The sequence below is a fragment of the Ranitomeya imitator genome, chromosome 4, assembly GCF_032444005.1.
Source record: "Ranitomeya imitator isolate aRanImi1 chromosome 4, aRanImi1.pri, whole genome shotgun sequence".
NCBI lineage: Eukaryota > Metazoa > Chordata > Amphibia > Anura > Dendrobatidae > Ranitomeya > Ranitomeya imitator.
Window position 1 is genome coordinate 573,129,206 of NC_091285.1, and position 26,373 is coordinate 573,155,578.

Consider the following 26,373-nt stretch of genomic DNA (forward strand, 5'->3'; position numbering starts at 1 on the left):
CCAGGGGGGTTAAACATTTTTGCATTGGGGTCCTGGGGAGTCAAGGACCTTAAATATACGCATCTGCTTATTCCCTTACTGCAGTCTGTTAGAAAATAGCATAATGTCTTAGATCCAAATATTACTCTAAAATGCCAACTATTGGGTGACTCCTTTCCATCTACATTTTGTCCATTGCCTGTTGTCAAGTGCCAGAGATGCCAAGGTGTATTAAACCAAGCGGAGACGGGGTCTTGTCCCTCTTCTCCTGCCCTGCTGGTTATTAAACTGCATAAAGTCATAAAAGAGGAGGTTTTCAGTTCAGGACAAGAAAGCCATTGAACAATAGCAGGACCAATGAAAACTAGACAGTGAGGCACAGTTCCAGCACCTATCGTCCTTGGAGAATGCTTGTTAAAGAGGAACTTCCCATTGAAAAATAGTAGATAGTAGAGTTGTTGTAAATCAATTTTGACGACCTATTCCATTGACCAGGTTGGTGCCCCAGGCGCTTTTGATTAGCTGTTTGGCGCTGCCATGATGACATCACGCCTGACCAGCTAAGCATAAGAGGACCTGCGGACATCCCAGACATATTAGACTGGTATGTGCACCAGAAGCAGTTAGATTATGTTGTGAATGAGGGAAGCAAGACCATACATTGCTAGCGGACTTGTGTGAAAGGACAGCTTTAGATAAAAATAGATCCTACACAGGGCAAATACGACCGGAAACTACACTTGAGGACTGGCATAAAGCATGAGGACTGTTACATTACGCTCTACTATCCCAAATTAGAGTGTTTATCTTCCTTCATGTCTGGATTAAATGGAGCCTTATATGGCCAGTAAATCCTCCAAATCCTTTGTGCCAAGATGAGGTCAGCACTTTAGTACAGTATGTGAACTCTAAAGTTAAAAGGCGCCAGCAGGTTGGACGCGGGCACAGTCTGACCTCCTGTTTACCTGCAGCTTAACTCTTCTCTACAGCCCTATAGTCTGGTCAAAAGCTCTGGATGTCCTAACATCTCGTGCACTACTGAGTAGATGTAGAACACACAGTAACATATTGATAATCCAAAACTGAATGTAACAAACTGAAGACAGATGTCTGCTAATATTACTGTGCTCCAAGGAAGGAATTTCACCATTGGTATATGTTTCTTTATGAAAAAAAATTAAATAATCGGGAACATTTATAAGAACCGATCTTATAACAATGGTTTAAAATGAACGAAAACGGCAAAAAATGTATTGATGTATGAAAATGTATATGAAATATTAAAATTATCCTTCAATGGCAGACCAGGGGGCACTTATTACAGGTAGAAGAAAGGTGATTCTGCCAGCTAAATAGGAAAGGGTTCTTTACAGTTAGAGCAGTCAGGCTGTGGAATGCCCGACCACAAGAGGTAGTAATGACAGACACTATAACAGCTTTTAAAAAAGGGCTGGGTGATTTCCTCAATACACATAAGATTGCGGGTTATAGTTAATTTAGTGACTAATAAAACAATTCATGGAGAAAGTTTGAACTTGACGGACCTAGGTCTTTTTTCAACCTATATAACAATATATGTAGCTATATACCGTATTTTGCTGACTATAAGACGCACTTTTCCCCCCTCAAATTCGGGGGGGGAAATGAGGGTGCGTCTTATAGATGGAATGTACATGTAAATGGGGTTCGCTGGAGCTGGGAGCCGGCGTCGGTCGAGCTGAAATGCTGGAGCTGGGAGCCACGGAAGTCCCTCAGCGCTGCCAAAGCCGCCGGCGGTGGAGCGGCCACTGCGGGAGCCGCCGGCGGTGTTATAGCAACTACCTGATTTGCCGACGGTGGAGCGGCCCTGCTGAAACCGCCAGCTGTACTGGCTTTCCCTGGAACTGCATGGAGGTCTGTCCCGGAGCGGCCCTGCTGGAGCAGCAGCGTGGGAGCCGTCGGCGGTGGAGCGGCATTATGGGAGCCGCCGGCAGAGTCGCTATCTGTCGGCGGTGCAGGGGCCACTGCGGGAGCCGCCGGTGGAGTCGAGGAGGTCTCGCAGCCGCTGTAGTTCGTATACTGCGGCCACCCTAAACAGGAAGTAGGAGGTCTCACATCCGGTCACGTGCTGCAGTGAAGTACTGGCCTTGTCTCAGCTACTGTTGTCACTGTGGCTCGTGATCTGGATAGGAGAACGTCTACTTCCCCTTCTAGAGTGGCCACGGTAATTTGGAGAAAAGTAAAAAAAAAAGTTACAGTAACACACTCACTGCTGTCACAAACTCTAAGGCTAGGTTCCCATTGCGTTAATGGGACCGCGCTAACGGACAGCCTTGCACGGCGAAATTAACGCCGTGCAACACGTCCGTTAGCGCGCCCATTCACAGCAATGGGGACGCGCATCACTAGCGCGTGCCATTTTCGGCACGCGCTAGCGATGTGCCGGTGTTTTGTGGCGCGCCGCGGATGCTGCCGAGGTCCGTTCCCCGCTCTCGCAGATCGGAGATCTGCGAGAGCGGGGACGTTTAACGCGACCCCTTTATACAACATTGCGTTAGCGCAATCCGCTAGCGCTAAACGGATTGCTCTAACGCAATCTGAACCTTACTCCCAGCATGTTACAGGAGCTGCATGTTGGGAGTTAGGGCCTGTTTCCATGTAGAATAATACATCTGGATTTGCTACGGATTGGATGCTGCGTACATCCGTAGAGTCCAATCCGCAGCGTCCAGATGTTACAGCATAGTGGAGAGGATTTTATGAAATCCCATCTCCACTATGCGTGTAGCCACATGTGTATCCGGACATGGGGCGCGTCTTTATAGACTGCAGCATGTCTATCTTGCGGAGATGCTCCATCTCGCAAGATATCGTAAATATCAGTCAATGAATACAATGCGGTGCTTCCACATGTGCTCAATGAACACATTCGGAATCACTGCGCATACAACAGGAGTGGTGCTTTGGGCGGAGCGGGGCATCCGCTGCGTCCAAAGCGCTGAGTTTCCTGAATGAATGTGGAAACATAGCCATAGTTCTCCAAAGGACTTGACATACGGTACAATAAATGGCATCTATGACATACGGTATTAAAGGTGATATGTTTTCTGAATACAGGCTGTCCAATGCGTAGGCAGCGTGCATTAGTGTAGCAGCAAGCTGTATGACTTTAGCCACTTTTTTCTCTGAAATGCCACAGCATTTCAGAAGGAAAAAAAAGTGGCTAAAGTCATACAGCCCACTGTTACGCTAATACCGTACATGCTGGCTATGCATTGAACAGCCTATACTTTAAAAGCCACCTAAAGACTAGTCAGACAGGTCCCCAGCCGCTTCTCCCCATCCACTCCCAATGAGTGACAATTTTCTTCCTGCGTGCGCATACAGGAAGAGTGATTGGCAGCAGGAGGGGAAAAGCCAAAGGTACGGTACAGTGTGTTTTTCTCTGAAACGCCGTAGCATTTCAGAGTGAAGCATACCATACCTGGCTTACGGTAGATCATACAGCTAGTGTCTGATACATGCTGTCCGTGGATTACGGTAGCATGTATCAGCTGTCAGGTTCCCTTTATACCGTAGTGTTTACGGTACTTCTGCATTGGGAGGTGAACTGCATTCACATGTGGAAAGATGCATGATTGGCAACTACAGTGTCATGCAGGTGCCTTGGTTGGTTCACTTTGATGGTAGGATGTCAGCACTACTCAGTTCCCAATCCAGAAGCAAACGGTGCCAGAAAAACCCTTTTAACCCATCAAAAAATACAATATGTCTGTACACACGCTTCTTTTTCATCACACCACATAAAAAAGTGATTGAAAACCATAAGTACGGTACCATACCACAAATTGATACCAATAAAAACTTCAGCTTGTTAAAAAAAACTCACACATACGGTGAACAGAAAAATTACCACAGAGTTAGTGGTCAATTACGGTATCGGTATTACCGTATTTTTTATTATGCATTGCCTATGGTACCGTATATTGGACTATCCTATTCCACAGCATTTTACAGACTTTATCATCACTGTCCCCATTGGGGCTCACAATATCTCTATCTGTATGTGTTGGAAGTGTGGGAGGAAAGCTGAGAATGCGGAGGAAACCCACACAAACCTCGGGACAACATACAAACTCCTTGCAGATGTTCTCTTTGGGGGGTGTTGTTCTGTACAAGAGCGTAGAACTACCTGTGGTCCTCCAGCAACAGATCCCCCACAATAACAGTGTCAGCAGCAGGACAAAGTACCGTACTGATACCATAATTTTGTATTTTCTTGCAGAAAGATACGTTACCTTACTCTTCTGGAAAGATGTCAAAGCAGAGAAGGATTTCATATAAATTCCCTTTTAAACTGGAGGTAGTGAAGTACGCCAAAGAACATGGGAACAGGGCAGCGGAGAGACACTTTGGGCCACCTCCAACTGAAAAAATGATACGGGAATGGAGGAAACAGGAGGATCAGCTACAAAAAATGGACAAAGATAAAAAATGTTTACGTGGGCATGTTGCAAAGTGGCCACATTTAGAAGTGGATGTGAAAGAGTGGATCATACGTCACAGGAACAATGGATATTCTGTATCGACAAAAATTATCATTTATGAAGCTAAACGTCTTGCTGCAGAGAAAGGCATTCAGGACTTCACAGGATCACCATCATGGTGCTATAGATTTATGAAGCGATGTGGCCTTGCTATGCGCACAAAAACTAGGATTGCACAAAAAATGCCTAAAGAATACGAAACCAAGATTGTGTCTTTTCACAAATTTGTACTGGATGCAAGAAAGAAAAATGGATATGAAATGATTCAGATTGGGAACATGGATGAAGTCCCATTGACCTTCGATGTTCCGTCAAACAAAACTGTTCTGCCCATTCTAGCGAAGGTCAGGTTTCGTATCTAGCTTTAAAAAGGTTTAATACCATAGTTTTGGTTTTGCTGTGTTATAGCACCACCCAGTGGTGGTTAAATTTATTACCTGTGTTTTTCAGTAACTATTAGAGTGTTGCATTCTGGGATTCACCAAGGTATCATGGGAAGGGGAAACTCCATTTTCTCTCTGTGTATTTCCCTGGACACACGTGTTAATCTGCTGTGTTGAACTACCTCATTTACTTGCCATTCCGGTTAAGATTATCCGGTAAGACCATTATCCCTGTTCTTGCTATGTAATGTTGTACAGAGTGTGATTAACTGTATAGCAGCTAGTACACAGGAAATGTGATTTTTGGTTACCTGCTGTATGTAGTTATTATAGAAGTTGCATCATCCTGTATGCTTTCCCTGTTAGTTGCAGTCATGTTATTATTTGCCCAATACTTATACAAATCATTTGTATTCTTATAGTTTTACCGCGCTCATGTTTACCAATAAACAAGTTAGACTACAGAGAACAGTCTGCTTATTTGGGAGACAGAAGTGGTTTATGCCGTATGTCGGATCACACACCGTATCAACGTGTATGAAGACAGAACAGTAAAACGGATTCTAGATACCAGCGGAGGCCAGTAAAACGCAGGCTAGATACCAGCAAGCAGTAAAACAGAAGCTAAATACCAGCGGAGGCTAGCAAAACCAGGCTAGACGCCAGCAATAACAAGACCACTTACACAGCCGCTTGTACCACACCGCACAGCCTGCAGATACCGCAGCGGCCGCCATATTGCCCGCCAAGCGCTACACGTCTCAGTCTACGCTGAAGTCATTCCTACCCGCTCTGAGACGTCCTACAGCCTGCAAACGGACACACAATGTCTGCAAGTCGAGCATCCTCCGTCAGGACGAGGTCTCAAACAAGCCGCTCTAGCAAGTCTTCCTCGAAAAGGTCTGTCACCCTCGCCCGAGCAGAAGCTGAGGCGGCGAAGGTAAGATCCTCCTTCGCTGCACAAGAGATGCAGTTAAAGTTAAGACAAGCAGAGCAAGAAGCAGAAAGAGCTCGCCTGCAAGCAGATAGAGAAGCAGAAAGAGCCCGCCTGCAAGCCGATAGAGACGCAGATACAGCACGCCTGCGAGCGACCTTAGAAAGGCTTTCCGCCGAAAAAGAAGCAGCAGCCGCAATAGCCAAAGCTGAGTTCTTAGAAGCTGTGGAGTTTCCCGAATCTGAGCGTGACAGCGACGTACGTGGACCAGACCTTGATCGTCAGGACCCTGCTCAACGCGTCTCAGAATATGTCCACCAACATCCCGGAATAGAAGACAACTCTGATCCGTTACACCAACCAGCCTATACAGATTACCAGAGATCCTTCCTCCAAACACCGTACTGGAAGCAGGAAGGTATACTGCGAAACGACATCGACCACCACTACCGTCTTGCAGAACAGAAGGTACGGCCTCCTCCCAGACTGACAGGGACACCCTTCACTTCAGAACGGTTTTATACAGACTTTCCTAAGCCAGAAACTCCTACCAGGTATGAGGATGCACCACACACACTGCATGACAACAGCACACCAGCTCATGTTGACACTGACTCAGCCACTATGAACTTTGCAAGGTTCTTTACCCGCCGGGAGCTGGTGACCAAGGGACTTGTAAAGTTCACCGATCGAGCTGAAAGCTACAGAGCTTGGCGAGCCTCCTTCCAGAACGCCATCAGAGACTTGCATCTTTCCAGTAGTGAAGAGTTAGATCTGCTGGTTAAGTGGCTTGGGAACGAGTCAGCTGAACACGCCAAAAGAATCAGGAACATTAACATAAAGTACCCACACACAGGACTTCGCATGGTGTGGGAGAGACTCGAAGAATGTTATGGGTCAATAGAAGCTATAGAAAATGCTTTGTATAAAAGAATTGATGATTTCCCCAAGATAGCAAATAAGGGTTATCAAAAGCTCAGGGAACTGAGCGACTTGTTAATGGAGGTACATGCTGCTCAGGCAGAAGGTGACCTACCAGGGTTGGCATTCCTGGACACTGCCAGAGGTGTCAACCCGATTGTCCAAAAGCTCCCTTACAATTTACAAGAAAAGTGGGTCAGTCACGGGTCCCGTTACAAACAGGCTCATAAGGTGCCATTTCCTCCTTTCAGGGTGTTTGTAGACTTTGTTGCTCAGCAGGCTAAAGTTAGAAATGACCCCAGTTTCGATTTCACTATGTCCTGTACCACTGCCTCTGGTGTAAAACCCAGTAAAACACCAGTGGCAGTACACAAAACTAATGTTACCTCCACAGGTTTTCCTTACAGGGCAAGTAAGTCCTCTCCAGAGGAGGACAAACCTCAGGATCTCAGCAAACACTGCCCCCTACACAAGAAACCTCATCCTCTACTAAAATGTAGAGCCTTCAGGGAGAAGCCTCTAGAAGACCGTAAGAGCTTCCTAAGGGAAAACAAGATATGCTTCAGATGCTGCGCGACTACCTCACACTTCGCCAAGAACTGTGAAACCAGTGTGAAATGCGCAGAATGCAGTAGTGTGGAGCACAACACGGCTTTACACCCTGGACCACCCTCAGGGGTATCGTCACGAGTAGAAGAGTCTGCCGAAAAACAGACGGACACTGACATTGACACCCCAGTGGTCACTTCTCAGTGTACAGAGATCTGCAAGGAATTTGTAGCAGGGAGATCCTGCTCGAAGATCTGTCTTGTCAGAGTATTCCCAGTGAGCCAACGGGATAAGGCAATCAAGGTATATGCAATATTGGACGATCAGAGCAACAGGTCTCTAGCTAAGTCCTTTTTCTTCAACACCTTCAACATTGCTGGTCCCGGCTCTCCGTACTCCTTGAAGACATGTGCAGGTACTGTCGAGACGGCGGGGAGAAAGGCGACCGGATTCAAAGTAGAGTCTATAGACGGTCAAACCTGCTTATCCTTGCCATCGATACTGGAGTGCAATCAAATTCCCGACAACAGGTCGGAGATACCTACACCAGAGGTAGCAGCTCATCATACCCACTTGAAATGTATAGCTCACCTGATACCGGAGCTTGACCAAGGAGCTCCTATCGTCTTACTCCTCGGAAGAGACATTCTACAGGTCCACAAGGCTAGAGGACAGATCAACGGCCCACAAAATGCCCCATATGCTCAGAGACTTGACCTAGGATGGGTCATTGTGGGAGACGTCTGTTTGGGTGGAGCACACAGGCCGACATCAGTCAACAGCATGCTCACCAATACCCTCGAGAATGGACGCCCGTCTCTCTTCCAGCCATGCGAGAGCAGTTTCCTGATTAAAGAATTGCCACACAACACCCCTCCATCTTGTCCGTTAGCTGATCCCTCCTGTGAAGACCATGCATGCGACGGTGAGCAAGATCATATAGGGTGCACAGTTTTCCACAGGACAAGAGAAGACAACCAGGCAGCAACGTCCATAGAGGACAGACTGTTCTTGGACATCATGGAGCGGGAGATAGTAAGAGATGAATCAAAGAGTTGGGTCGCACCTTTACCATTCAAACCACAGAGGCAACGCTTACCCAACAACAGAGAACTTGTGTACAGTCGATTTGTCTCCCTTACACGCAAACTGCAGAAGTCACCAGAGACAAAAGAACACTTCTTTACCTTCATGGAGAGAATATTCCAGAGTGGCCACGCGGAAATTGCACCTGTACTTCAAGATTCCGAGGAATGTTGGTACTTACCTATTTTCGGCGTGTATCATCCGAAGAAACCTGGTCAGATAAGAGTGGTATTTGACTCAAGTGCCAGATACGAAGGTGTTTCTTTAAACGACGTCTTTCTATCTTGTCCAGACCTCAACAACAGACTTCTGGGAGTACTTCTTCGTTTCCGCAAAGATGCAGTAGCATTTATGGCCGACATACAACAGATGTTTCACTGCTTCCTTGTTAAAGAAGAACACAGAAACTACTTGAGGTTTTTCTGGTACCGCGATAATGACCCCTACAAGGACATCGTGGAATATCGTATGAAGGTACACATCTTCGGGAACAGCCCTTCCCCTGCTGTCGCTATCTATGGGCTTAGACATTCAGCCAGAGAGGGTGAAGCAAAGTACGGATCGGATGTAAGATCTTTTGTGGAAAAGGATTTCTACGTAGATGACTGCCTGAAATCCACACCCACAGATGAGTCGGCAGTCAGTCTCCTGAAAAGGGCGCAAGAAATGCTTGCTTCATCCAATTTGAGGTTGCACAAAATTGCTTCCAACAGCCAAAAACTAATGGCAGCCTTTCCCTTTCAAGATTACTCAACCGATTTAAAAGACTTGGATTTAAGCACGGACTCCCTCCCTATGCAGCGGAGCCTGGGTTTACTTTGGGATTTGAAAAGGGATGCATTCACCTTCCAGATCAGCGAAGAAGAGAAACCTTTCACGCGTAGAGGCGTCCTGTCCGTTGTGAACAGCTTGTACGATCCTCTGGGATTTGTAATTCCTGTAACTATCCAAGGTAAAATTATGTTGAGAGACTTCACCCAAGAGACGTCCGATTGGGATGATCCGCTTCCCAGTGAGAAAAGAGACTTGTGGGTAAGATGGAAGAACTCGTTAGAAGCCCTGTCAAGTCTCTACGTTGCACGACCATATGCTTCTGTGCCATCAACAGAAATCAAGATGCAAAGGCTTTGTATCTTCTGCGATGCCTCAACCAAAGCAATTGCAGCAGTAGCGTATTTGAAAACTATTGACATCAACGAACAATGCCACGTGAGGCTTGTTATGAGCCGGACAAAACTGGCCCCGCTCCGTGAACACACAGTACCCAGACTGGAACTCTGTGCAGCTGTGTTAGCAGTAGAGTTAGCTGAGCTTATCTCAACAGAAATGGACCTGGAGGTCAAAGAAATCGAGTTCTACACTGACAGCAAGGTAGTGTTGGGGTACATTTGCAATGAAACTCGTCGTTTCTATGTCTACGTCAGCAATCAGGTGCTAAGGATCAGGAGATCCACCGACCCTAAACAGTGGCATTATGTGTCCACAAACCACAACCCTGCGGACCACGCAACCAGATCCATTGAAGCAAGACACCTTAAGGACACAACCTGGTTTACTGGCCCAACATTCTTATACCGTTCGTCGCCATACACGGACGAGTCAAACATCTTTGAGCTGGTAGATCCGGAGGCAGATGAAGAAATCCGCCCTCAGGTATCCGTCCTACGTACGGTGACTATAGACAATCACCTCAAATCCCACCGTTTCAATAGGTTCTCAACTTGGAACTCGCTTGTTCGTGCCCTCGCTTGTTTAAAGGGAACCTGTCACCTGAATTTGGCGGGACCAGTTTTGGGTCATATGGGCGGAGTTTTCGGGTGTTTGATTCACCCTTTCCTTACCTGCTGGCTGTATGCTGGCTGCAATATTGAATTGAAGTTCATTCTCTGTCCTCCGTAGTACACGCCTGCGCAAAGTAATCTTACCTTGCACAGGTGTGTACTATGGAGGACAGAGAATGAACTTCAATCCAATATTGCAGCCAGCATGCAGCCAGCAGGTAAGGAAAGGGTGAATCAAACACCCGAAAACTCCGCCCATATGACCCAAAACTGGTCCCGCCAAATTCAGGTGACAGGTTCCCTTTAATTCATGCGGCTCGATCCTACAAGTCAACGTCACCCGCCATCCAGGAACCTTGCAAAGGTTGGCACCACTGCAAGCTTGCCTTTACCGTTCCAAACATGGAAAATGCCAAGAACGTTATAATTCGTACCATACAACGTGAATGTTACGCCAAAGAAATAGATAACCTCAATAAAAACCAACCTGTCTCTAGAGACAGTGTATTGAAGAAGCTTGATCCAATCATCGACCAAGATGGGCTGTTAAGAATTGGAGGTCGTCTTCAAGAAGCTGATGTGGAATTTGGGGAGAAACACCCTATAATAATTCCTGGACATCATCATGTCACGACCCTGCTTGTGCAACACCACCACGTCTTGGTGAAACATCAGGGCCCACTGTTTACCGAAGGAAATCTACGAACTGCTGGACTATGGATAGTTGGAGCAAAGCGGTGCGTGAGTAAACTCATTTACAACTGCGTGATTTGTCGCAAACTCCGTGGCGGGACTCAAAAGCCAAAGATGGCCAATCTCCCACCAGACAGACTTAGTACAGAACCTCCTTTTACCAACGTCGGATTGGACGTATTCGGGCCATGGTCTGTGGTTGCACGGCACACTAGAAGAGTCCAAGCCAACGCCAAACGCTGGGCGGTTATGTTCACCTGTATGTCCATCAGAGCAGTCCACATCGAAGTAATTGAGTCCATGGACACTTCAGGGTTTATAAATGCACTCCGACGTTTCATCGCCATCAGAGGGCCCGTGAAGCACATACGCTCCGATAGAGGTACTAACTTTGTAGGAGCAGTGAAAGAACTTCAAATTCCTTCCAACCTAGACACCACCAGTGTGGAAAGATACTTGAACGAGCAGGGATGCACCTGGACTTTCAATCTTCCACACTCTTCTCACATGGGAGGCGCTTGGGAGAGGATGATAGGAATGGCACACAGAATCCTTGACTCCATCTTCTTGCAAGCAGGTAGCGCAAGACTCACACATGAAAGTTTGACCACATTCCTGGCAGAAGTTTCGGCCATTATTAATGCTAGACCATTGACTTCACTTTCTAGTGACTCTGAGGATCCGACCATTCTCACTCCTGCCATGTTACTTACTCAGAAAGCCAGCGTTCTCAGCGCTCCACCTGGAGAATTTAGCAACAAGGACCTCTACAGACGACAATGGAGACAAGTCCAAAGTCTCTCCAATACCTTCTGGGACAGATGGAGGAAGCAGTACCTCTCTACCTTACAACCCAGGAAGAAGTGGCAGACCGACAAACCAAACATCAAAACCGGTGATGTCGTTCTCATGAAAGACAGCCAGTCTCGCCGTAATGAGTGGCCACTAGGCCTCATCACTAAGATACTCCCAAGCAAAGATGGGAAGGTGCGTAAGGTCGAGGTCAAAGTAGGCAAGTCCGGGGAGAGTAAACTATTCCTCAGACCAGTTGCGGAACTTGTCTTACTGTTTTCGCCAAAAGAACCTGTGGGTGGCATCGGTTGATGCCAAGCGGGGAGTGTTCTGCCCATTCTAGCGAAGGTCAGGTTTCGTATCTAGCTTTAAAAAGGTTTAATACCATAGTTTTGGTTTTGCTGTGTTATAGCACCACCCAGTGGTGGTTAAATTTATTACCTGTGTTTTTCAGTAACTATTAGAGTGTTGCATTCTGGGATTCACCAAGGTATCATGGGAAGGGGAAACTCCATTTTCTCTCTGTGTATTTCCCTGGACACACGTGTTAATCTGCTGTGTTGAACTACCTCATTTACTTGCCATTCCGGTTAAGATTATCCGGTAAGACCATTATCCCTGTTCTTGCTATGTAATGTTGTACAGAGTGTGATTAACTGTATAGCAGCTAGTACACAGGAAATGTGATTTTTGGTTACCTGCTGTAAGTAGTTATTATAGAAGTTGCATCATCCTGTATGCTTTCCCTGTTAGTTGCAGTCATGTTATTATTTGCCCAATACTTATACAAATCATTTGTATTCTTATAGTTTTACCGCGCTCATGTTTACCAATAAACAAGTTAGACTACAGAGAACAATCTGCTTATTTGGGAGACAGAAGTGGTTTATGCCGTATGTCGGATCACACACCGTATCAACGTGTATGAAGACAGAACAAAAACGGTTGATGTGAAAGGTGCCAAAACTATAGTCGTGAAGACGTCAGGGCATGAGAAAACCCGTTATACCGTTGTGTTGTCCTGCTGTGCAGATGGCACCAAATTGCCTCCACTGCTGATTTTTAAGAGCAAAACCATGCCAAAAGAGACAATCCCAAAAGGAGTCATTGTTCATGTTCACGACAAGGGATGGATGGATGAAAATGGCATGAAGATATGGATAGAAAAAGTGTGGTCCAAACGTCCTGGAGGGCTTCTGAAAAAAACTGCTCTATTAGTGCTGGACCAGTTTAGGGCACATATCACTGAAGCCACAAAAAGGAGATTTAAAGAAGAGAAAACCCATATTGCCGTAATTCCTGGGGGGCTTACCAGTCAGTTGCAACCTTTGGACGTTTCCATCAACAAGCCATTTAAAGTTTTCATGAGAGAAGAGTGGAATAAATAGATGGCTGCTGGAAACCATGATCTGACACCAACTGGACGAATGAAGAGGCCCACAATCACCCAATTTTGTGAGTGGGTGAAAACCTCATGGCAGTCCGTTAAGGATGAAACCATTGTGAAGTCCTTCAAAAAATGTGGCATCAGCAATGCCTTAGATGGCTCTGAAGATGACATCCTCTATGAACAGAGTGAAGACAGTCATACTAGTGATTCTGAGGAACCGAGCTTCCTAAATATGGACAGTAGTGATGAGGAGGAGTTCTTGGGGTTCCCTGATGACTGAAGAGTTTCTGTACTTAAATCAGTAATGGTTGTTAATGTTGCTGCGGAGTTCTGTTTACATTTCCATTGGTGAAATATTATGTTATTTATGTTATTAAATATTTTACCCCGTTATTTGCTTCATAATTTTTTTTTTCCTATTTTCAACCTCTAAAACTTAGGTGCGTCTTATGGTCCGGTGCGCCTTATAGTCCGAAAAATACGGTAACTATATGTTTGCCATGAACTACCTGTTAAAATCTCACCAGCAGTATTGCAACTTCTGTACTATGTCCTGAAAATGATTAGCTAATTGATCTGTGAACTAAATCTTTTGTTGCTGAAAACGCTCAATGATGATCCGATGTATTAAAGGTGACAGAAGGATGAGCAGATCCATGGTTATTCAAGTCCCTCGAGTTCATCCGAACTTTAGAAAAAAAGTTTGGTTTGGGCATCAGAAAGGTGAGCCTGATCATCCAGCGGTTCCCACGTAGTCCTCTGTGTGGCAGTGTGGGAAACAGCAACTCTGACCGGCGGTAACCTTACTCAAGTCACCGCCGGTGATAGCAGCTGGGTGTCGCAGACAGCTGCAGTTTCCCACGCTTTGACACAGAAAAGTGTGTGAAACAGCGACTGTGACCGACAGTGACAAAATTACCATCGGTCAGGTGCCAGCCGATTACTACTGTCATCATCGCGTGCATTGTCTTGCTGAGAGCAGGCGACGCTGATAAGAATAGTCATCAGCTGGCGCCTGTTCATTGTGGTAGCTTACTGCTATCCACAGGCGCCGGAGACCAAGAAGGCAAACGTGGATTGCTTTGTGGGATCATTTGATTAATAAATTGGTGAACTAGGGCTAGTGTGGAGGAGTCTTTGTTCAAATAAACTTTTTTCCTGTGTGTTTATTTATTTTTACTACTGGCTTAGTAATGGGGGTGTCTGACTGATACCTCTATATTACTTACCCTAAAAAAAAATTACCCTGATTGCCACCTCACCTGGGCAATCAGGAAGCGCTGAGGCTAAGAACCAGATTTGGCGCATCATATATCACTTACCGGATTAGCAATAGGGGTGTCTAATATAAGCCGCTAAATCAGTAACCTCTGGGCTTGATATTAGTGGACATTACACAGCTGACATGAACTCCAAAATATTACCCTGTTTGCCAACGCACTAGGGCAAGTGTGAAGAGCCGGGCAAAGTGCCAGAGTTGGCTCATCTAATGGATACGCCTTTTCTGGGGCTGCTGCTATTTCTAAGCTGGGAAGGGGCCAATAGCCATGGACCTTCCAAACCTGAGAATACCAGCCCCCCCAGATGTCTGCTTTACCTTGGCTGGTTATCAAAAATGGGGAAGACCCCACGCGTTTTTTTTTTTACATGGTCCACCGGTCAATGACAGCCATGCCAATACTGGAAGTTCCTAAACTGGAAAAGTTTGTTTATTGGCTGTGCTGTAGCCTTTCATGGAGCATTTTTAGATGCTGCTGAACCTGGACTGTAACACGGACTTACTTGAGAAGTCTGTATCCGGGGTCCATGCACGGACACCGGTACTGACCCCGAACTTTAGCATTCGGGTTTGCACATCACTATACAGATGTTAAAAGGTTTATCTGATGACTATTTAATCTTTTAACACTTGGGTCTAATAACTAATATTCAGGTGGTTGCTAACTACCTGGCTTCAACTCAGAGTGGTCACTGGCCGCTTCTGCCAGCAATTCTGGTGCTTCACATCAACAGAGCAGCTTTTTCTCTTCCAGGCTGCTCTGTCAATCGGTGTGACTGCCGACGACATGCTGATGGATAGCCAGCATCCCTCAGTTAGGCAGTGAGACCCCACTTTTCATAATATCGGCAGCCACATCCCTTCAACAGAACAGAGCAGAAGAGAAACAGCTGCTCTGTCGACGTGATGTCAGTAGAAGTCACAGAATTGCTGGCAGGAGCTGTCTGTGAACGCTGTGAGCCAGCAGAGATTGCCGGCTGACAGAACAAGCAGGTAGTTAGCAACTACCTGGCTGTAATTCCTGGGCCTGGATAACCCCTTTAAGGTAAAAGTAATTTATAGAGGTTGGTGTTCACTGGATATACCTGGTGCATAAAGGTACCTTCACACATAACGATATCGTTAACGATATCGTTGCTTTTTGTGACGTAGCAACGATATCGTTAAGGAAATCGTTCTGTGTGACAGTGACCAACGATCAGGCCCCTGCTGGGAGATCGTTGGTCGCTGAGGAAAGTCCAGAACTTTATTTCGTCGCTGGACTCCCTGCAGACATCGCTGGATCGGCGTGTGTGACACCGATCCAGCGATGTCTTCACTAGTAACCAGGGTAAACATCGGGTTACTAAGCGCAGGGCCACGCTTAGTAACCCGATGTTTACCCTGGTTACCAGCGTAAAAGTAAAAAAAACAAACACTACAAACTTACCTACCGCTGTCTGTCCCCGGCGCTCTGCTTCTCTGCACTCCTCCTGCACTGGCTGTGAGCGTCGGTCAGCCAGAAAGCAGAGCGGTGACGTCACCGCTCTGCTTTCCGGCCGCTGTGCTCAGTCAGTGCAGGAGGAGTGCAAAGAAGCAGAGCGCCGGGGACTGACAGCGGTAGGTAAGTATGTAGTGTTTGTTTTTTTTACATTTACGCTGGTAACCAGGGTAAACATCGGGTTACTAAGCGTGGCCCTGTGCTTAGTAACCCGATGTTTACCCTGGTTACCCGGGGTCTTCGGGATCGTTGGTCGCTGGAGAGCTGTCTGTGTGACAGCTCTCCAGCGACCAAACAGCGACGCTGCAGCGATCGACATCGTTGTCAGTATCGCTGCAGCGTCGCTGAGTGTGAAGGTACCTTAAGTGTCTGGCAGACACCCATCCAATCTGTTTCCATTGTAATAACATGCACTCTCAGCCAAAGAGAACTGGAACTGATAGAGTTGTTGATGGACACATTTAGGAAAGTAATCAGTTCCCACAAGCCATCTATGGTGAGATATTAAGATATGCAGACATTAAAAGACCAGATACTGATTAACCAATTGTAGCCCGAGGTATAAAGTACAGGAAAAACTGATACACTATGCCATACTGTCCCTAATGCAGGACTTGACTTCTAGTTTAGATAGTCTCTGAGGATCTGAGTTGGGCAGTGCACCCATAGGCCCTTCATTAGGCATAATACTATGCATTAGTTTTTCCTGGAATCTTCATTTATTTGGCTTGCACATTTTGTAGTTGTGTAAATTCACAAAACTATGTAATAAGTGAACTTGGCATTGATATTGCCCAGTAAAAAAACTTTTTTACAGTGTACGACTGGTCTGAGATGGTATAAGGATTTTGAATTGCTTCACACATAAGGACTAAGACTGTACCCTCTAGTCTTTATGGAGGAGCGTAGTGGGGTAAGATGTGCCAAGTTCATTAAAAGAAACCTGTCATGTAAAAAAATATTATTGATCTGCAAATAGGGGATTAATATGCAATTCTGAAGCTGTGCGGCTGCCACACTGAATGCCCGGTTACCGGGAGCAAATTAACTTTATTCCTCCTGGAAGCCTCTAGCTTTCAGTCATAGAGGCGCGGCTTCAGTCACTGCTCAGTACATAGGGATCGGTGGCTATAAGAGCACCCCGGCACTGACTGACAGCTGGCGATACACTGATGCACTGCTGTGCTGACAGCTAGTGCCAGGGGGTGGTTACAGCTACCGATCACTATGTACTGAGCAGTGAGCAGTGACTGTAGCCACACCTCTATGACTGAAAGCAGAATTCTATTAACCTGCTGATTAACCCCATATCTGCAGGTTAGTAGCATTTTGTGACATGACATGCATGCCACGTAATGAATTTAGCACATCTACTCAAAGGCGTTGCACATGACCAGAGATGCTACTCCAGCAGTGGTGGAACTTTTGATGAACTTGGCGGCTGGGCACCACCACGCCTCTTCCCACCCATGCTCCCTCATTGTACAAAAACGTTGCGTTTCCAAAGTGTTTTATGCCAAACATCTGATGTAAATACTTTGAGAAGTCAGCCCCATAATGTTTTTGATGTTTTATTTCTGTCCATGTTTTTTAGTATAATATTTGAGAAATCTTATTCGCTGTGTTTTTTTTCATTTTGTGTGTTTTTTTTCTTTCACCTGAAGTATAATTTTATTATTTTAAACACAACGTGTTAATTCTTCCAGCATTTCACTGCAGTTTTTCCACTCTTTGGTAAATAAGGCTCCCTGCAAAAAAAAAAATGCATTAAAGAATGCACCCAAAACTGCTCTGAAACTTATTAAAAACGGACAGATTTTCTGCTTCAGATTTCTGGCAATAGTGTGTGTAATTCATGCAGAAAAAAACTGCAACAATAACTTTGGACTTCTTCACTAACATTCTTTTTGTGTTTTTTTCTAGCTGCTTTTTTAAGGCCGTGTGCACGTAAAATGATTGAGCTTTCTAAAATAAGATTCACATTGTGCATTTTCTTTCTTTCCATGTTTTTTTTCCTAAATGCAGCATCTCAATTCTTTCAGTGATTTTACAATTGTTTTTTTCCCAATGAGATCAGTGATGTTTAGCAGAATAAAAATGATCCAAACTGCATCGTTTCCTAGGGTAGAAAATGAAGCAGATTGTATAAACTCGTCACAAATCAGACAATAGAAATAAAAAAAATGACTGAAACAGAAAAAACAAAAAAACATGAAAGTAGTGGTTCCATGCTTAATAAATATCATGCATGCCATTGTGCAATTTTCCACTCCATATGTATATAAAAAAAAACTGAAACCTTTTACGACTGTTCAAACAGGCGCTTGGTACACTCTAGGCATGACCAAGCAGTTCAGTGCACCTTCCCACCTACTTGAATTCCATCTATCTTTGTCCTCCACTTACCTGATAGACAGCTCAGACTTTACATAAAGGTGAAGCTAGATGGCAAAAAGAAGGAGGGAAGCTCAGGTGCACTGAGTGGGCAAGGGTGGGCAAACTGCTGCCTGCGAGCCACATACGGCCTTCTGGCTGTTCACGTCCGGCTCGCGCACCAGGACAGCTGAAAGGCAGAAATAGTGGCCCACGGGTTGCACTGTGCCCTCTCCAGCCCCCCTCCCCATCATCAGGATGCAGACCGCGGTGAATACATTGGTGGATGAAGGTCCGCTGATCCTTTCTTCCACCAATCAGCATGCGAGACAGCTGACGTGATGATGTCATTTCATCTCAACAGCTGTGCACAGACTGGAGCAGAGGCAGAGCGCCTGGGGAATGGGAGAGAGGTGAGTATGTGGTGTTTATTTTCATGTGTATGAGATATTTGTATGCATATAGGGAAGCTATGTGGGGGATCACGTTGTATTTAGGAAGCTAAATGGGGCTCATACTGTATGAACGAGGCAATGTGGTACTCATACTGTATATAGGATGCTATGTGGGGCTCATACTGTATATAGGAGGCTAATTGGGGTTCATACTGTATATAGGATGCCATGTGGGGCTCATACTGTATATAGGAGGCTAATTGGGGTTCATACTGTAAATAGCACACTATGTGGTGCTCATACTGTATATAAGAGGCTATATGGGAGCTCATCTGCTCATACGTTATATAGAAAGCTTTATGGGTGGGCTCATCCCGCCTATAGAAGGCTATGTGGGGGTTCAAACTGTATATAGGAGGCTGTATGGGGGTTCATATTGTATATAGTAGACTATGTGGGGGCCCATCCTGCATATAGGTACTATGTGAGGCTTATACTGTATATAGAAGGCTATGTGGGGGCTCATCCTCCATATAGGTGGCTATGTGGGGCTCACACTCGGTAAGGGAGAATAGAGGTGCACCACAACAGGAAGAGGGTGGGGGAGCCCAAACACTAGGAAAGGGAGGAGTGGAGACCCCTAGACAGATCTGACAATATCTTGTCTGCCCTAACGTCCCTAAATAGGTTCCGCACCTATCGCCGAAAAGGAACCTTATCCCTGACTGCTCCTGACTAGGGTTGAGCGAAACGGATCGTTCATTTTCAAAAGTCGCCGACTTTTGGCAAAGTCGGGTTTCATGAAACCCGACCCGATCCCTGTGTGGGGTCGGCCATGCGGTACGCGACTTTCGCGCCAAAGTTGCGTGTCGTATGACGCGCTTGGCGCCATGTTTTCAGCCAATGAAGGAGCGTGGGCAGAGTGATGTCATAGGTCTTAGGGGCGTGGACGCCTATCGTCATCTTGTCGCTTGTGCGCTGTAGCGATTTGCAATGTTTAACACCAGCTTTTCTGTTGAGAGAGAGAGAGAGAGAAAAAAAATTCCCATTGACTTTGCATTGGGTTTCGTGTTTTGGTCGATCCCCGACTTTTCGCCATAATCGGCCGATTTCACTCGACTCGACTTTTGAGATAGTCGGGTTTCGCGAAACCCGACTCGACACAGAAAAAGTAAAAGTCGCAAAACCCTACTCCTGACAATAGACCCTGGAATGGTAGGGGATCGGTACCGCAAGTCAGCCCCCACTACAACTAAAGACAAAGCAGGAAAACAAATGAGGAAATACACTTAGCTTGAGATGACACAAGAGAACTCATGCCAGCAATCCTCAAAGAGGTTCCAAGATGAAACTAGTCAACTTCTAGCACTTCCAACAGGGGTAAATAGAGCTATCACCTGCTCCTTGTTGAAGTGACTAAAGGTATTTAAACATTCAAGGGTGTGTTAATCAGCAGTGTACGGTGCAGATCATCACTAGGTCCTAGAGGGAGAAGGATATCACTCCACAGCAGAAATGCAAGATTCAGAATGTGCTTGCAGAGCCAAGCATAATGACCTTCTACAGCCAGATCCAGAATAACTCTGTCACACCTGACACACCCGTGACACTCATATTGTATACAGCAGGTTATGTGGGTGTCCAAGCTGTTTATAGGAGGCTATGTTGGGGCTCATGCTGTATATAGGAGACTATGTGGGGGATCATGCTATATATAGGAGGCCATGTGGAGGCTCATAATGTATATAACGTTATATAATGCTTTATATGAGAGGCTTTATAGAGGCTCATGCTGTACATAGGAGGCTATTTGGTAGCTCATGCTGTATATTGATGCCTATGCGGTGGCTCATTCTGTAAATAGGAGGCTAAGTGGAGGTTCATGCTGTATATTGGAGGCTATTTAGGGGCTCATACGGAATATATGGGGCTGTGTGGGGGCTCTTACAACGTATAGGGTGCAGTTTGTGGGCTCTTATGGTACATGATACAAAAAATTGAAAGAAATGCGGCACTCACCCTTTTTGCTTGTGAAATCGAGCTGTTTTTATTGGACCGACATGAAGAAATTGTTACATGTCCATGTAATACATCAGGCATGCAGGAGGGTGCAGGGAGAGAAAGTGGACAGTTCTTTTGTATCATAGACTTTATGCTATTAATGCTGAGCACCTCGATCCCTGAGATTTCGTGCAAGCTGTTAAAGTGGAGTCACGTGTATCCAAGTCCTGACAGTGTAGTCCTCTGGTGCCGTTCACTCTACAAACTTTTCTGGAGTAGCTCTTATGGTACATACAGGGCTGTGTGCGGGCTCATAGGGTATATAGGGGACATGTGTGCGGGCTCATACGGTGTATAGGGGACATGTGTGCGGGCTCATACGGTGTATAGGAGTAGGAGGATGTCAGCATACTTAATTATGCTCAACAGTAAGTGATTAAATTAATATTAATATAAAATTATTCTAATTAATATGTCACCTTTAGTATTGAGTAGAATTAATTTCAGTCTATACGTTTGGCCCTCCACAACAGTCATGGTCTCACATGTGGCCCCTTGGGAAAATTATTTGCCCACCCTTGATGTAGTGGCATAGAGCCTGATCCCAGCGATGTATCACATACAGGGCTGTTTGGTGCAGTTTTGATCAAATCTCTGTTTTTCTACTGTAGATGTATCAGGGGTCAGACTGCTGAGCTCTCTATAACACCGCAAACACCCCTGTTTGGCAGCTTCCTGTGTACACTGTGAAATGACAGAAGGCTGCCAATCGACAGTAGGGGCAGAATTACGCAGATTAGCTGGACTGCCATGCACATGAGACCTAGTCCTGCACTACTAATCTCCTGCTGATAAAACACTGATTGTATTGAAACTACAACACACAGCCTAATATGTGACACATCCCAAGAATCAGTCCCTTATCCCCAACATTATACTCCCCCCCTCAGGTTAGATAGCAAAAAACTTGCTGACAGACTCCCTTTAACAGTTCAAAGTGTTGCTGGCGCCATTCAGTGATCATATTCACAATGCAATGTTCAGAAGTTGAAAAAAATTTCTATAAACATATCACAAGTTCAATCTGCAACAGAAGAATACAGCCTCAGCTTCTTGATATGACATCTGAAAATCATGATTTTGGAACATCTGCTGAGAATGTGACTAAAGATTTAGCTGCTGGACTAAGTATCCATAATTAATAGCACACCCGAGAGCAGTAAATCAAAAAATGATCCGAACTAGTAACTTACTTAGCTATTGGCATCAGGTCCCTTCAAATAAGATTTACTATTTAATATGTAACAGAATTAAGGAAACAAGGCCATTCCAAATGCTAAAATGATCATGAGAAGTGAGCGAGCTCAGGGCCCATGATTATAATCTAAATAAAATAAAACAATACAGTAAAAAAATAGAATAATACCATCTATTTATTACGCTTTGCTTATTTATCTATCTATCTATCTATCTATCTCATGTGATAATATATACAGTGTATACATAAAATATACACTGCTCCAAAAAATAAAGGGAACACTTAAAAAACACAATGCAACTCCATGTCAATCACACCTCTGTGAAATCAACCTGTCCAGTTATGGTTCAACATTGAGTGTTGATCAATTTATGCTGCTGCTGTTCAAATGGAAAAGACAATAGGTAGAAATGAAAGGCAATTAGCAAGACAAACAAAATTGCTATGAAAAACACAGTAAAAAAGAAGGTACTTAGGGTATAGATTGGCCAATGCATGTGAGCCCAACTGCCATGTCAAGGCATCCATCAAAGTTGGGTCCCTGCCCTGATGTGTCACCTCTCCTGGGCATATCAGGACAGGGACCCAACTTTGAACTTTTGCAATTTTGAAGATGAATATTTCATGTATACTTAATATAGCGTTGTTTTTTTTCATTTTCTATGGCAGTAATGCATTTTCAATGTTCTAGAGCGTATACGGCCCGCAATATCATCTGCGGCCCAGAGCCAATTTGCCCGTTATTGGTAGCGGGCCCTTTAATTCTGCAGAGGTGCGTGCGAATGGCCACTTTGTGGCCTGGTACCGCCCCCATCGCTCATTCAACTTATCAGCATCATAGACGCCGATACAGTTGAAAGCAGTGATGGAAAAGAAAGCGCCAGACGCTCCCTCTTCTATCACTCCCCTTCTGCTTCTGACTCAGCGGGGGCATGATGACATCACTTTATCGTGCGCCACGCTGCTGTTCCAGCAGTGGAGCCGATGACACCGGAGCAGAGCCTGGGGCAGCGTGGGGAACAAGTAGGAGGGGTGAGTGGGTGTGTGTGTGAGTACAGGGGCTTCATTATAATGTTTGTGTGTGTCTCTGCACTATACTGTGCATTGGGGGTGCTGCACCTGCACCATACTGTGTGTTGGTGGAGAGCTGCATTGTACTGTATTTTGGGGGAAGCTGCACTATACTGTGTGTGGGGGGAGCTGCACTATACTGTGTATTGGGGGAGCTGCGCCTGCACTATTCTGTGTATTAAGGGAGCTGTGTCTGCACTGTACTGTGTGTTGGGGGGAGCTGCACTGTACTGTGTGTGGGGGGGAGCTGCACTGTACTGTGTGTTGGGGGAGCTGCACTATACTGTGTGTTGAGGGAGCTGCACTATACTGTGTTGGAGAGAGCTGCACTATACTGTGTGTTGTGGGAGCTGCACTATGCTGTGTGTGGGGGGAACTGCACTATACTGTGTGTGGGAAACTGCACTGTATTGTGTGTGTGTGGGAGCTGCACTGTACTGCATGTTGGGGGAGCTGCACTGTACTGTGTGTTAGGGGAAGCTGCACTATACTGTATAAGGGAGAGCTGCACTATACTGTGTGTGGGGGGAGCTGCACCTGCACTATACTGTGTGTTGGGGGAGTTGCATTATACTGTGTGTTGGAGGAGTGGCATTACACTGTGTGTGTGGGGAAAGTGCACTATACTGTATGTGTGGGGGAGCTGCACTATACTGTGTGGAGGGGAGCTGCACTATACAGTACTGTGTGTGGGGGGAGCTGCACTATACTGTGTGTGGGGATGGAGCTGCACTATGCTGTGGGTGTGGGAGCTGCACTATACTATGTGTAGGGGAGAGCTGCACTATACTGTGTTTATGGGGGAGCTGCAATTTATTTAAATCTTTGAATCAATATAGTTTGTTAATTTTTAAGTTAATATTTTCATACGGCCCCCGAACGCTATTATAAAATTCCAAATGGCCATTGGCAGAAAAAAGGTTCCAGACCCCTGTTCTAAAGTAATCATTCTTGGTAATTCATAGTGCAACCTTATAGTTTTTCAAGTTATACTTTTTTTGTTTGCCACCTGTTCACACTAGCTTGGATGTGCTGGTCCTTTTTCTCTATTTGTATCAAACCTTTTTTGGACATGTGCACTCCTGCTCCCATCAGCCACAGGTGATTTTAAGTAGTTAGCTGATCCATTCCTGCCCCATAAATTGTAGGCTTTTTGCCCAGGACAGGTGACATATCAGGACAGGGACCCAACTTTGAAGGATACCTTGACATGGCAGTTGGGCTCACATATATTGAAGACTCTATGCTCTAAGTACCTTCTTTTTTACTGTATGTTTCATAGCAATTTTGCAGATGAATATTTCATATTTACATTATATAGCTTTTTTTCCCATTTTCTATGGCAATAATGCAGTTTCAAAATTCTAGCGTAATCATTCTTGGTAATTCATGGTGCAACCTTATAGTTTTTCAAGTTACACTTTTTTTGGTTGGCACCTGTTCATAGTAGCTTGGATGTGCTATTCCTTTTTCTCTATATGCATTTGTATTCAACCTCCTGTAGTCTGATACCCCTAAATAACATTCTGAGTGACCAATTGCCCCCAGAAGTCACATGATTAGTAAATTGAGTCCACCCTTGTATAATTTAGTCTTAGTATAACTACAGTTGTTCTCTGAGGCCTCAGAGGTTTGTTTGACAACAGTAGGGGTCAAACAGCATCATGAAAAGCAAGGAACACACCAGACAGGTCAGAGATAAAGTTATGGAGACTAGTAAAACATTTTTTTAAATGGCCAATAATATCACTTTCAAGGGACAAATACCATCACACCTTGGCTGGACTACCTATTACCACCATATAGTGACCGAATAATACCACATACAAAGGACAAGTACTATTACACCATGATCAGAACACATATTACCACCACATAGTGACCGAATAATACCACATACAAGGGACAAATACCACCACGCTATGTCCAGGTCACATATTACCACCACATAGTGACCAATAATACGAAATACAAGGGACATATATCACCACACCATGTCCAGATAACATATTTCCACTACAAAGTGACTGAATAATACCACATACAAGGAATAAACGCACTCACACCATGGCCAGACCACATATTTACCACCACATGGTGACCGACTAACACCACATACAAAGGACAAATACCGTCACACCATGACCAGACCATATATTACCACCACATAGTGACTTGAATAATGCTACATACAAGGGACAAATACCACCACATCATGCCCAGATTACATATTACAACCACATAGTGACTGAATAATATCACATACAAGGGACAAATACCACTACACCATCTCCAGATCACATATTACCACCACATAGGGATTGAATAATGCCACATGCAAGGGGCAAATACTGCCATACCATAACCAGACCACATACTACTACCAAAAGGTGACTGAATAATACCACATACAAGGGACAAATACCACCACACCATGTCCAAATCACATAATATAACCATATGATGTGCAATAATACTACATACAATTGACAAATACCACTATACTTTGACCAGACCACATATTACCACCACATAGTGACCGAATAATACCACATACAAGGGACAAATACTACCACAAAATGACCCAATCACATATTACCACCACATAGTGTCTGAATAATATCACATACAAGGGAGAAATACTGTCACACCATGACCAGATCACATATTACCACCACATAGTGACCGAATAATACCACATACAAGTGACAAATATTCCTTAGGGATGCACGCAGGTGGGGGTGCACGCAAGCATCCCAGAAGCAAAGCGTCCCAGAAGATAAGTGTCGTGATACAGCAGTTATTCCATGGCACAGAACTAACATCCATCTTCTCTCTTCACACAGGTATAAACTCCCTCTGCTTGCTGTCTCCTGCAATACATTCAAATGGTGCAACTTCCTACCTCTGCTAGCTGTCTCATCTGCTGCAATAGACTCTAATGGTATAAACTCCCTCTGCTTGCTGTCTCCTGCAATACATTCAAATGGTGCAACTTCCTACCTCTGCTAGCTGTCTCATCTGCTGCAATAGACTCTAATGGTATAAACTCCCTCTGCTTGCTGTCTGCTGCCTGTCTTCTGCCACTCTACCATCTAGCAACATATTTTAATGTGCCTGCTTAATGATTGGTATAATTCATTGGTTGCATTGTACGATTTACTCACTGTTTGATGTATATCCATGACTGTGGCCACTCTAGATACTATCAGGTGGAAGGTGTCATAGCATGTTGCCAGCCACAATGTGTTTGATCATTTAACCACCCCCTGGTGTGCTGGCCCCAGCTGCCAAATTATCCCCACCCTGGTCCCACAATCCATCTCTTCTGACCCAGCAGTCTGGACTATAAATTTAGAACCATCCTTAGGGGTGCACGCAGGTGGGGGTGCACGCAAGCATCCCAGAAGCAAAGCGTCCCAGAAGATAAGCGTCGTGATACAGCAGTTATTCCATGGCACAGAACTAACATCCATCTTCTC

The 26,373-nt window shown here is 45.1% G+C and overlaps 1 long non-coding RNA gene across 2 annotated transcripts in view; it reads right to left on the reverse strand.

Moving 5' to 3' along the window:
• The window catches only part of LOC138676762 (uncharacterized), a 67,362-nt gene that overhangs the window by 12,277 nt on the left and 28,712 nt on the right, over positions 1 to 26,373 (reverse strand). Inside the window, exon 4 of one of the 2 annotated variants that reach the window (XR_011320821.1) lies at positions 17,416 to 17,541. The exons of the other annotated variant lie outside the window; for it this stretch is intronic. This is a non-coding gene — a long non-coding RNA (uncharacterized lncRNA). Of the gene's footprint in view, positions 1 to 17,415; positions 17,542 to 26,373 lie in introns of those variants that run through there. 2 annotated transcript variants of the gene reach the window in all.